Here is a 13,963-nt window from a genome sequence, read left to right on the forward strand (position 1 = left end):
GAATTAATCCTAGGCCTAGTGCAAGACCTCATGCCAAATTTGGGCCAGATTGGACCACTGAAAGGGGTCGCTCAACGAGCCTGAAGTTTGTATGAGATTTTTAGAAGTTTTGTTCGGGAGAAACATGAAAAACAAGTTTTTCATCAATAACTTTGGTTTTCTTCGACCGATTTCTTTTGAAAACGGGTTTTCTTGAAGCCCAAATTATGACAAATGTTTCATCCCAAGACTGCAATTTGATTCAAATTAAGATAAAAAGTTATTAGGCTAAAAAAATGGGCTACTTTTTTTAAGGGTGGTATTCAACACGGTTAGTGCTGCGTCAAAATGTTTGAACGCCCCGACACATTAACAATGATGAATACCACTCTTTAAAAGCAAGCCCATTTTTGAAGCCTGATAATTTATAATCTTAATTCGAATCAAATTGCAGTCTTGGGATGAAATATTTGTCAAAATTTGGGCTTAAAAAAAACAGTATTCAAAAGAAATCGGCCGAAGGAAACCAAAGTTATTGATGAAAAACTGGTTTTTCATGTTTCTCCCGAACAAAACGTCTCATAATCCCATACAAACTTAAGGATCGTTGAGCGACCCCTTCCCGAAATCCGATCTGGCCCAAAATTGGCGTGAGATCTTGCACTAGGCCTAGGATCAATTTTAGCCTGCAGCGCATAACATTTTACAGGTTTTTAATTTCTCATACAAATTTGGGGCAGTCTAATGTCCATTTATTGGCATCGTTAGCATAAATTGAGAACTTATGCAAACAAAATTGTATTGGGTCCACTTCATTCCTCCTATGTACGTGAGGCGTACGAAGGACTTCTTGTAAACCGCAAGATATCCCCAGCACATTCATGATGTTTTCAAACAAGCTGTCAAGATTCTCGTTCTCTAGCTGCACCACATTACAAATTAACAAGTGACTCTCGATGGAAGATTGCTTAAGTTGGTTCACTTCATATTTCAATTCTTCAATATTTTTTTGAGCTTGCGCTTGATTATATTTCAGCTAGAGTGTCCGTCCCGGGATTTCCCGGGAGTTTTGGAAACTTCGGGAATTCCCGATTCCCTGGAATCATAGTTTCATTCCCGGGAATTCCAGACATGTATGAAATTATTTCTCTGGAAAAGTCTGAAAGCTTCCGGAATCATTCTTATTGTACTTTTTGAAAATGTAGTCATACAAAACTCATTGAGAATATGTATGTCGATTCCTGTGGCAGTAGACATTTTGCAGACATTTGGTGAAAAAATTTTTATTCAAAAAATAAATTGAAAAAGATTATATGTATTTTATGATATCTGAGATAATTATCAAACTGGCACCGCAAATAGATGCACTGATCGACCAAATATACTAATGAACCGTCTCGTAATCTGGGAATATGTCAATTCACTTTTTAGTCTATTTAAATCATATGACTACTTCGATTTCTCGATACCACATTCCTCCTTTACTTTAAAGACGATTTTTCCAACAAAAGAGGACATTGTTCTCCTGATACCTGTGTTTAATTTGCGCAAGATTCTAGAAACCTTTCTCATTACTTCTATCGACGAAACTTGGTTGATTTTGGTCACGACAAACTCGCTCGATTCTTTTTCTTATGACATAACCTTTCTCTCCATTTACTACCAATGAAAAATATGCTCCTCTTTTGTTAGTAAAAGCAAATCCTTCTGATCACTTTTTCCAATTGCGACCTCGCCTTGTTTTTTCAATAACGAATTCTTGTTATTTTTTACACTCACCTAAACGTTATTTTTCAATGATGAATTCTTCTAAAATTTTTCATGTCTAATGCACTTGACATTTTTAGACCAGCTGTGTACTTACAAATATAAACAGCTTGTTTGAAGGTTTCCTGTAAACATTTTTAAACAAGTATGCCGATGAGCTGTCACTGAAGTTCTAGTCGCAAGATCACATTAAAATATATCTATTTGATAATATAAAAATAGTCTAACTTTTTAATTCCTCTCTCTGAGTTGTAATAGTTTCTTGTTGACTTAACGTCGGTCCATAAATACAAAATCATTGTTGAAGTCGCCTTATTTTATAAAAGGCGAACCCACACTGACTCTTCGTCAACCTTTTCTTTTAATAGCGAATTATATCTTAACCCGTGGCGAATCCACCTTTTTATTATTTTTTTAATGGCGAACCCGCCTCATCTTTTTTCAAGTGGCGAACCCGCCTCATTTTTTTTTAAATGGCGAACCCGCCTCATCTTTTTTTTCAAATGGCGAACCCGCCTTATCTCATTCCATTGATGGCGAACCCGCCTAATCTTTTCAAGTGGCGAACCCGCCTTATCTTTTTTCAAATGGCGAACCCGCCTGATCACACTTTTTTCATGTGGCGAACCCGCCTGATCTCTTTTCAATAATGGCGAACTCGCTCATATTTTTCCAAGTGGCGAACCCGCCTTATCAGTTTTGTCCAAAAATGGCGAACCCGCCTTATCACATTTTATTTTTGAATGGCGAACCCGCCTAATCATTTTTTAAAAGTGGCGATCCCACTTGATCATAGTTTTTTTCATAAAAGCAAATTCACTTCGTCATGATTTTCATTATGCAAACCAGTCCGATCGTTTCGAAATGAAAAGAAACCTCCACTTTCAATTTCTTCTTTCTCAGAACTTACCTGTTCTTTGCCATAGTGCAACTGTCCCCAAGATTCGTTTCCCAGTGCCAGTTCAAGTAACCGGATGATGATAGAAAATCTTGGTTTGTATAGAACCATTCATTTAAAGTTGAGTATCTTTTCCTGCAACCGTCAAAACTTACTCCGCACTGGCACAACGTGCTGGCATGTACGTCAGTCCTCTGGTACTTTCCCTTTGCTGTACTTTCTGTAATCCACTCCGACAAAACACAAAATTAAGTTCTTTTTAAGAACAGACTTATCTATCTACAAAAAAAACTGGGTGGAAGACAAAAATGATCATAATCTTTTCATCATATTACACAGATAAAATAAGTATCGTCTGTTGACCAGTTGTTATAGTAGCTTAGCATTTCTTTCCAATGCAAAAAAAAACTTTCCGCGTATTCCTTTCACTATTCTGGAGTAATTTATAGTTACTTACAGTTTTATCCTCGTCGCCAATATGATATCTGAGATAATTATCAAACTGGCACCGCAAATAGATGCACTGATCGACCAAATATACTAAAAGCAAGTTCACTGGTTGAGATGGAGATAGAAATTTTGAAGGTTTACAACACATCACAACACATTTGCCGTACACCGGTGTTGGTAAAATCTGATATTCGAACAGTTTCGCGCTGCAAAATTTGTATCGTATAACACTTTTTGGCCGAGGGTGATAGAAAAACACGATGTTTTGCAACACCGAACCGAGTGATACAGTCGGCGTTGCAATACAGTATTCGTGCATGAAACGCTTCGGTGCTGCCATCTTTCTTATGCTCAAAACCTTAGTTGAGGGGAAAATAAAGGAAATTGACCAATTTTAGGATTTTAACATAAAGTGATATTTTCTTTTGTAAACAATTCTCTTATATTAAATAAATACTTAAATTGATACAAATTACAAAGAAGTTAATCAACTCTTTAAAACCTACAGCCAATTTTTGTCATGCCCTTGCCAATTGAATTGGCTATCATACATTTCGAGGCGCAGAGATGCCAGAAAGCTGGGTAAATAAATTTTGTTTGTTTGAGCGGTTTTCAGGAGTAGGAGTTTAATTTTTTTATTTGAAAAATGTTATTCCGTCGGAATGTCCGGTATCAAAGTTTTAGCGTCGCCTTTAATGGTCCATCATCTTTAGAAAACGGAACCCTCGCTGTTAATTCGTCGAGTGTCAATCATATCAAACGCAAATTATTTTATAATTAAACCCCATATTCCAAATTTTAGGTTGTGCTGCCGGAATGCAGAAAATGAGCACTTTTTTAAAAGATTTGTAAGCGTTTATGAAAAAAATCGTGCCGGAACCAAACAAAATCAACAAAGCTGTTGTTTCATAGATGAGACATGCTCAGTTGAGTGAAACTTGTATACTTATCCAATGCAAAACTCTCTCAACAACTTAGAAAAAGTTTTAAGAATGGTATTAGCACTACTATTTCAATAAAGTGAATTTGATTTCAATTTTTAAACGATCAATTCGAAATAGGAAAAATAGTAAAAAAAAATGAACAGCAAATGCACTTGGCATCGCTGGTTTCCCCCAATTTTATACCTTCGTTTTCTATCACACCGGTGGACGGCCAACATTTTTGATCTATTTTTCACGATACAAAAATTCCCATCTGTGCTTTTTTTTTTTTTTTTTAATCATAGGTTTGTTTATTAAGGCATTTTACTGATAAAGTTTAATTTTGCCGAGTGTATCACTTAATTAATCTATGTTAGTAGAAGGGGGATCCGTAATAGTCGCGGGGACTCAACTGTTAGTTGTATACTAATTTAAGGAAGGGAAGGGGAGCATTTATGGTTCACTTTTGAAGACGTTTTTCCATCTGGACTCGGTGGTGGCTTCCTGTAGCTGTGGATACTGTAGCTACTCTTGATTGTCGTCTTTCTGGCCAGACTTCTGGTAGAGATTGTGGAACCCATTAGATGGTAGGTTGCTCTATTGAATAGATAAAATGAACATTAAAAGGGTACATATACAGGGAAAAAGTTACGAAGGAAAGAGGACTAAACGACCAAGTCAGACATTTTAAGGTATTTGTAGATAGGGTACAAATACTCCAGATAGTTTTGCCAAGATGTCTCGAATTGGAACATCGGGTGGTTTACGTCGGGCCCTAAGGGTATCCAGTAGCCAAGCCCTCGATCGATCAAACCGTTCACACGTCCACACAACATGATCAATGTCGTGGTAGCCATCCCCACAAACACAAACATTGCTTGTAACTAGTTGTATACGAAACAAATGCGCGTCAAGCCGGCAGTGATTTGACATGAGCCGAGAAACCACGCGAATGAAATCGCGACTCATGTTGAAATGCTTAAACCATGCCTTCGTCGGGACCTTAGGGATAATCGTATGGAGCCAACGTCCCTTTGTGCCATCATCCCAGCTAGACTGCCAAGCGTTAATCGCTAAAGTGCGAGGTATTGAAAAATATTCATTGTAAGTTATAATCCTCTCAAAGATTTCACCTTGTAACGCGCCCACCTTAGCCAATGAGTCCGCCTTCTCATTGCCTTGTATAAGACAATGAGACGGGATCCAAGCTAAGGTAATCCTATACGAATTTTCGATCAAAGCGCCCAATAACCCTGAAATTTCCAGCAAGAAATGGGAAGAGCGCTTCATCAGTTTCATCGATCGAATTGCCTCAACGGAGCTGAGACTATCCGAGTAGATGAAATAGTGGTCTACGGGCAGTGTGCGAATGTGTTCCAAGGTGCAGTAAATAGCGGCTAGCTCAGCAGTGTAAACGGAGCATGGCTCTCGAAGCTTGAACGAAGCTTCAAAGCCCTCATTATACACTGCGAAGCCAGTCGCGTTGTCGATTCTAGAACCATCAGTAAAGAACATTTTTAAAGGATCAATTTCACGTACTTTTGAAGCAAAGATTGAAGGAATGATGTTGGGTCGGACGTGATCTGGTATTCCACGGATGTCAGCGGTCATGGACAGATCGAATCTTATCAAGGAACTGCTACTCGGGTAAAAGTGACTCGTGTCCGAATTTAATAAAGAAGGATTTATTTCTAATTGACTAAAAGTTTTATAATCATTTACATATTTTACTTGCGAATTAATATTCATAAGCCTTTTCAAATTTTCTATCACCAAAGGATTCATAGTTTCACTTCGAATTAGGAAACGTAGCGATAAATCGAAGAATCGATTTTTCAACGGCATTACTCCCGCCAGTACTTCGAGACACATCGTATGTGTCGACTGCATACAACCCATGGCAATACGCAAACAACGATACTGTATTCGTTCTAGTTTAATCAAGTGGGTATCCGCGGCGGACCCAAAGCAAAAGCTTCCGTATTCTATGACCGACAGTATCGTTGTTTGGTATAACCTGATGAGGTCCTGTGGATGAGCACCCCACCAGGTTCCAGTAATCGTTCGAAGAAAATTGATTCTCTTTTGGCATTTTTGAGTCAAGTACCTAATATGTTTTCCCCAGAGGCATTTAGAGTCGAACCAGACACCCAAATATTTAAAACTAAGAGATTGAGTTAGAGTTCTACCCATCATAAGGAGCTCTATTTGAGGAGGGGAATGCTTCCTTGAAAAAACTACTAACTCGGTTTTACTAGGTGAAAACTCGATACCTAGATTCCTGGCCCAATGTGATAAGTTATTTAGAGTTTCTTGCAAAGGAGGTTTTATTTGAGTGTCTGTTTTACCTGTGATGTGAACAACACAGTCATCCGCAAGCTGTCGTAGCGTGCAATTTTGTGCGATACAAGCATCGATTTCTCGGATATAAAAGTTGTATAGCAGGGGGCTTAAACATGAGCCTTGGGGTAGACCCATGTAACTAATGCGTTCAACGTTGGTTTCTCCATGACTAAAATGCATGATTTTTTCAGACAACAGGTTGTATAGAAAATTGTTCAATATTGGTGAAAGTCCGCAAGAGTTAAGATTACTTGATAGCACTTCTATGGACACCGAATCGAATGCCCCTTTGATGTCCAGAAATACTGCCCCCATCTGCTCTTTTTGGGCAAACGCCAATTGAATGTCTGATGAAAGTAATGCTAGACAGTCGTTCGTACCCTTGCCTCTACGGAATCCAAATTGTGTACTTGACAACAGGTTGTTTGATTCAACCCATTTATCCAGCCGAAAGAGAATCATTTTTTCGAGCAATTTCCGGAGACACGAGAGCATCGCAATCGGCCTATACGAATTGTATTCAGAAGCTGGTTTTCCCGGTTTTTGGATGGCGATGACTTTCACTTGTCTCCAGTCATGCGGAACAATGTTCAGCTCCAAACACTTATTGAATAAATTCAACAAGCGTTTTTTAGCGGTATCTGGCAGATTCTTCAACAAGTTGAATTTGATTCTATCCAGTCCGGGAGCTGAATTGTTGCAAGACCAGAGCGCAAGTGAAAGTTCGACCATCGAGAATTGATCCTCTGATTCGGAACTATTCTCTGTATCCCAATAGTGTTTCTGAGCTGGTGCTGCGTCCGGGCAGACCTTTTTCGCGAACTGTGTCAGCCATCGACTCGAGCTTTCCTCACTTTCGTTCGTGGGAGTGTGATTACGCATGTTTCGTGCTGTTTGCCAAAGTGTGCGCAGAGACGTTTCTCGAGATAACCCATCAACGAATCGCCGCCAGTACCCACGTTTCTTGCCCCTGATCAAGTTCTTGAACTTGCGTTCCAAGGCCAAGTAACGTTGGAACTTCTCTGGCAATCCGGTTCTGCGAAACTCGACAAACGCCTTGCACTTTTCTCCTCGTGCACGTGAGCAGTCTCCATCCCACCACGGAGTGGGAGGCCGTTTTTGTATCGTCGAATTCACATTCCGTCTGACCTGTGCCCCGATTGCACAGTCCACAATTGTCCCGGAAATGAAACTGTACTCTGCCTCCGGAGGCAGTTCGTCCGTTGAGTCGATGGCTTCAATGACACCCGATGCATACTTTTTCCAATCTATATTCCTTGTGAGGTCATAAGGAATATTGATTTCTTCGAGTGGACTACGACCACTGATGATAGAAATATTGATAGGCAAATGATCGCTTCCCTGAGGGTCTTGGATTACCTTCCACGTACAATCCAAGCTCAGAGAGGAAGAAGCTAGAGAAAGGTCTAAAATACTATGCTGTGATTGGGATCCATTAATTCGAGTCACTTCCCCATTGTTTAAGACAGTCATGTTGAAGTCGTCGCACAGCTCATAAATAATGTTAGCACGATCATCATCACGTGAGCTACCCCAGCCCACGCCATGGGAGTTGAAATCTCCCAGAACTAACCGGGGTTCCGGGAGAAGTGAAATGATATTCGCCAATTGGTTCCGGCTCACGCTTGAAGATGGCGGAATATAAACCGAGGCTAGGCAAAGGTCTTGACCTTTTATCCTAGCTTGGCAACTAACGACTTCAATACCTGGAGATGGTTGTAGTGGAATACGATAGAAAGAGTGGCATTTCTTGATCCCCAAAAGAACACCACCCCCTCTTTGACCATCACGGTCCAGGCGAATTATGTTGTGGCTGTGGAAGTTGAAATCTACGTTAGGAGAAAGCCAAGTTTCGCATAAGGCGAATACATCACAATTCAAATTGTGTACCAAAGCTTGAAAAGAGTCTAATTTTGGTAGAATACTTCTGCAGTTCCATTGTAATACAGAAACAATTTCTCTTCCCTCATTGAATGAATTAGCCATCAAAAGAAATTGTTTCTGAAATGAGGGTCATGGTGAGAGCTTTTTTTTTTAAAATTTCTCTCAAAAGGGGTACAAACATATTAATCATAGTTCTCCATCCTGCTGGTACACTGAAAAAGTCCAGGATGAACGCAACAATTTCCGAGAATTTCATCTTACCATCAGCCGAAAAGCTGGGAAATCTATTCGACGACGGATCAGATGCAGTTTCTCTGGAAATTGTTGCATTCCTGTTAGCTACTGATGGGCCTGAATTCTGAAGGGAAGCCTGGGGTTTTGACTTCCCAGAAAGTGGAGGGAAGTCCTTCGGGGATGGATTAAAACCCGGAGGATTCTGAATAGGAGGGGAAGAATTACTATTTCCACTTTGAGGATTTCTTTTAGTTTTAATTTTGCTGGCAGCTAATAGGGGTTGTGTGTTAGTTGTGCGTTTCCTTTTTGGAGCCTGTGAAACTTTTTTATTGAGGGATGGCCCAGTTGATGTTCCTTCACATGGATCCTCCCCTTCGGACTCATTCTCACTTAGAAGGCCAAACTGATTTTCTGAGACGATTGGCAAAGACTTTATCAGCATGTCTCTATAGGATGTTTTGACACGAGTTTTTAGAGAAGTCTTGATTTTTTCCCGGCGCGATATGTACTTCGGACACGCCGAGAGAGCATGAGATGCTTCCCCAGTGCAATACAAACATCTGTTTGCTGCTGGTGTTGTACACGAAGCTTCCTCATGCTTCTCCCCGCACTTAGAGCAGCGTGCCTGATTGCAACAGTAGGCGGCCGTATGATCCAACTGCTTGCACTTCTGGCAGAACATGACCGAAGGCACATAAAGTCTCACAGGTAGACGAACCTTCCCGATCGCAACGTAATCAGGAAGTGCAGTGCCGGAAAAGGTAACCCGAAAAGAGTTCGACAGGGAAAACGTCCGTTTTTCCCCCTCGTCAGATGCTGACTTTAGTTGACGCGCGTCCAACACCTTGATCGTGGGAAGAGCAGGGTCTTTGAATCGGCCAACCCCGGACTTCACCAGATCATCGACGGTCAAACCCTCTTCCGTTACCACTCCGTCGATTTCCACGTCACGAGCGGGAACGTAAACGCGGTATTCGATCGTAAACTTCGGGTCACAAGCAATGGCATTTGCTTCCTTCAAGCTACCAACAACAATGCGCATCTTGTGCGGTCTCATTGGCTGGTAGCTAATTACGGAAGGGTAAGATCGATCAAGGTCTCGGGCAATTGAAATCACATTGGGTGATTTCCCATTCGGTTTGGACCGGATGTAAACCACCCAAGGTCCCGTCGATTCAGGTTGGTAAACCCGACGACGAGGAGTATATTCGGTAACATCTTCAGTAGGGGAGTTAGCTTGGTTCGGTGTTAGGGAAGTAGCTCCAATTGTTGGAGAGGAGCGAGAAGTACCGAATTTAAAGAATGCTGAGCTTACTGGTTGCTGAATTGGGTTGGTAGCAGGGAGAGGAGAATCTTCCGTATCAGAAATGTACATTGGTTGGAGAGGGGTATTAGGGAAATTGTCCTCGAAAATATTCTCCTTGGAAAGTGGAGAATTCTCATCATCCTCGCCGTCGTCATCCGATAGTCGGTTGCTTTCCGACATACCGGGCACGAGTGGAGAGCAAAACCTTCAAAGTAATTATTACCTAATTATGAAACACAAATCACTATTAACCGAGATAGAAACAAAATAAAATAATAATAATAATAATGTATATCCGTAAGCAAAACGATAAAAAGAAATAGAAAACACACACACAAAAGGAAAAGGAAAAAAACAAATCAATCGATACTTATTCTACTGGTAACCCTATACCAGACTGCAATCGATCCAAAAGTGTGGTCTTTTGTTTCCACACAACTGAAACGCCGGCTGCTGGCAGCCAGCCGTGGCTTGCTGTGGCGAAACAATGGGCGCACGATTTCACTCAGCCGGGGAAAGGAAAAAAAAACCCCAAGATTCACTTTGGGGAAAATAAACTGCCGAACTCCGTTGTCTTTATTACCGGTAGCGGCACGTAAGTCCAAATATGGTAGGTAACAGCTGAAACTATTTAATTCGCTAACGGAGAACCTTTTCCACACACTATCACTGCGAAAAATAAAACGCGACCTTCTTCACCGAGTGATGCGAAACGAATGACCATCTGTGCTACAGCTGTCAAAATTCCTACCACTTTTTCCCAACACCATTGGACTTGCTCTAATGAACCGTCTCGTAATCTGGGAATATGTCAATTCACTTTTTAGTCTATTTAAATCATATGACTACTTCGATTTCTCGATACCACATATTTCCACACCGTATTCATTGAACGAAAACCCACAACAGTTCAAAACCATATGAAAAATCGCGCCGTTCTTCGTTCCATGCCAAAATTGTTTCCACTTGTTGTTATAGTTCTCGAGTTATACAGTAAAAACTGTATGAAACTTCCTTCCCTTTTTTCTTTCTCCCCGCTGGAAGAAGCAAGGGGTCTCAAAAAATCATTAGAATATGTCTCGTTCCCAAATACCCTTCCAGCCAAATTTGGTTCCATTTGCTTAATTAGTTTTTGAGTTATGTAAAAAATTATAAAACAGGCCACCTCCCCCTTCTATATCTTCCTACTTCCTACATTTTAAAGAAAAAGAAGATAAGAAAGGGAACCATGAAAATAAAAAGAATTATAGACGAAGGTCGATAGATTTTTGAAAAAGATAGATTTCGAGCATGTGGTCCAAATTTAGCACAGATAGTATATCTCTCACTGGGACGTAAGGTGGTTTTCCTCGGGCCCGAAGGAAGTCTATTAAATTCGTTCTGGCGACAACACGACCAGACAATATGCTCGATGTCATGGTAACCTTGGCCGCATATACACAAATTGCTGCCAGCAATGTCGAAACGGTAGAGTACCGCGTCTAAGGAATAATGATTGGACATGAGACGGAAAAAATATACGAATAAAATCCCGACAATATTTTAACAAACCTTAACACCATCTACTGACAGAAAAGGTCAACATTTCTCGTTAATTGAATTTTTCACTTGTACCCCTCGTTCCGGGGGGTTCAAATGCACTCTAATATGCTTTTGTTCAAATTTGGAATACATTTGCAAAATGTACTCTGACATACTTTCGCCAATTTTTGGAGAAATGCTATGCCACTGACTCAATTTAATTGAGAACCTGACTCGTTTTTGCGCATTCAGATTCCTCAATTAAAATAATAGTCTTCAATTTAAACAGATAACTTATTTGTATTGCATATCTGGTTGAGCCTGATCATTGATTCCAAATTCCACGGAACAGTGCTGAGGAAAATGCGATTAAGGGTTTTGATGACTTGGCCAAGTATTTATTTTGATTGGGATCCTGATTTATGTTATAACAAGATATATAATACAGATTGTTTTACCAAAGTCTTAATTTAATTTATTTGAATTCATTCAGATGAAGATAAATTTTATCTAGTTTTATTAAGATGATTAATTCAAAATCTTAAAATAGCAGAGTTTTCCAGTTTAAGTTTAAACATCTAGTAGCCACTTGAAAGCAAATGATAAATAACATAATTAAGAAATTTAAAATTTTAAAATTATTTCATAATAGGAAATGCTATTTCGCTTTTTTTCAAAACCAGCTATTTCTATAACAAAAAAGCAGAAAGTAGTGTTTTCTAACTGTCAAATGAGATTTAGAAAAAAAATTCAAACCTGTCCACCGGGACATCCGAGGACGGGTTTAGGGTTTGCCAAACGTCCACGCTTGTCCACGTAGAGGAAGGAGGGGGTCTAAAATCGCATTTTTCTATCCACGTGGTATCTGAACGGCCCCCAAGTAAAAAAAAGCTTTGAATAGCGAATGACGACTCTGATTCCGAAAAACTGTGCTAATTTTGGAGAGCCAAGACCACGTAGAGAAAGATCTCAGTGTGTTTGTTGTGCAAATGAACCTTCAAAATGCTAGTTATTTCCAACCGTGTAATATAAATTGGTTTTTTTTTCTTAGCGTGTTTTACTGAATAGTTGCATTTCTGCCGCAGCATTTGATGGTGGCGCTTTTGGATTTTGTCCGTCGATTTCTGCAAGAGTTCCGAATCTTGTAATGGATAATTTTTGGTTTAAGGCTTACCCAACTCATCCTCGTCCCATTTGCGCTGCAAGTTGACAAGAGAGTTTCTTTGATCTAAGAAGTAAAATTCGTTGAAGACGATTTCACGGTGATACGTGTGCGTGTCGCCTTCTATCGCCCCCATCTTTGCCAGAAAGTCCGCCCTCTAATTGCCCATATAATCGAGCAATGTGAGGGGCCCAAACGAAGGTGATGGCAAAGCAACGTCTTGATAAGGCACTCAGAATTTCCCGTATCTTCCCGAGGAAATACGGTGAGTGCTTTTCCGGTCTTATTGAACAGATTGCTTGAACAGAACTGAGGCTGTCCGTTATAATATAGTAGTGTCCTACTGGCCTTGAAACGACGCTGTCCAACGCCCAGTAAATGGCTCATAACTCTGTGATGTATACCGAACATGGTGGATGGAGGTTATTTGAGGCGGTAGTTATTTCTTTAAAAACTCCAAATCCCATTGATTTCTGTATTAGCGACCCATCTGTACAGTACATTTTGTCAGCATCGACGTGTCTATAGCATTGAAAATTCTTGGAATCAGAAGTGGACGATGCGAATCAGGGATTCCACGAATTTCTTGCTGCATAGACAAATCAATCTGGACAGAAGATTTGTCGTAGTCTGGGATGTAAACACGAGTTGGAGAATATGAAAAAGGATTAATCTGCATGGACATGAAGACATGGTATATAGACATAATCTGGTTTGAAGATTTTGCTCAAGTAGCCTTTCAAAATTTACGATCACCAATGGGTTCATGACCTCACCAAAGCGATGCGAAGACAACGGTATTGGATACGCTCGAGTTTTATGAGGTGAGTTTTGGCAGCTGACTGGAAACAGAAGCTACCATATTCCATCACTGAGAGAATTGTTGTTCGATACAATTTTAAAAGATCTTCTGGGTAGGCTCCCCACCAGGTGCCAGGGATTGATCGGAGAAAATTGATTCTTTATTAGCATTTTCCTTTCAGATACTCAATGTGGGCTCTCCAGGTACATTCGGAATCGAAATAAACCCCAAGATACTTAAAACACCTCGATTGAGTGATTGATCTGCCAAGGAGTTGAAGTTTAGGTTAAGCAGGTCAATGTTTTTTAGAGAAAACAACCATTTCCGTTTTCTGTGGAGAAAACTCAATCCCGAGCCTCAAAGCCCAGGTTGACAACCTGTCTAAAGTATCTTGTAAAGGTTTATGCAGATGAGACTCAGTGGATCGGTTATTTCGGTCGGTATTTTAGATGGTTTGATTGGTTGCGTTTTTATCTATTTACTGATTTTCGCACCCATTGTTGCCATCCAGGTTGATATTTGTGTTTGTTTATTTTCTGAAGGCAACGACCAGCTGCGTTGCTACCGGGTTGCTACATAAACGAATCCTGTAACAACCTACTGCTCGAATGCTATTTCTCGAATCAAGTTAGCAACTGTTGGTGCGATGATGGGTTGATAGATATGTTGCTGA

Source organism: Uranotaenia lowii, chromosome 3 (assembly GCF_029784155.1).
Source record: "Uranotaenia lowii strain MFRU-FL chromosome 3, ASM2978415v1, whole genome shotgun sequence".
Classification (NCBI taxonomy): domain Eukaryota; kingdom Metazoa; phylum Arthropoda; class Insecta; order Diptera; family Culicidae; genus Uranotaenia; species Uranotaenia lowii.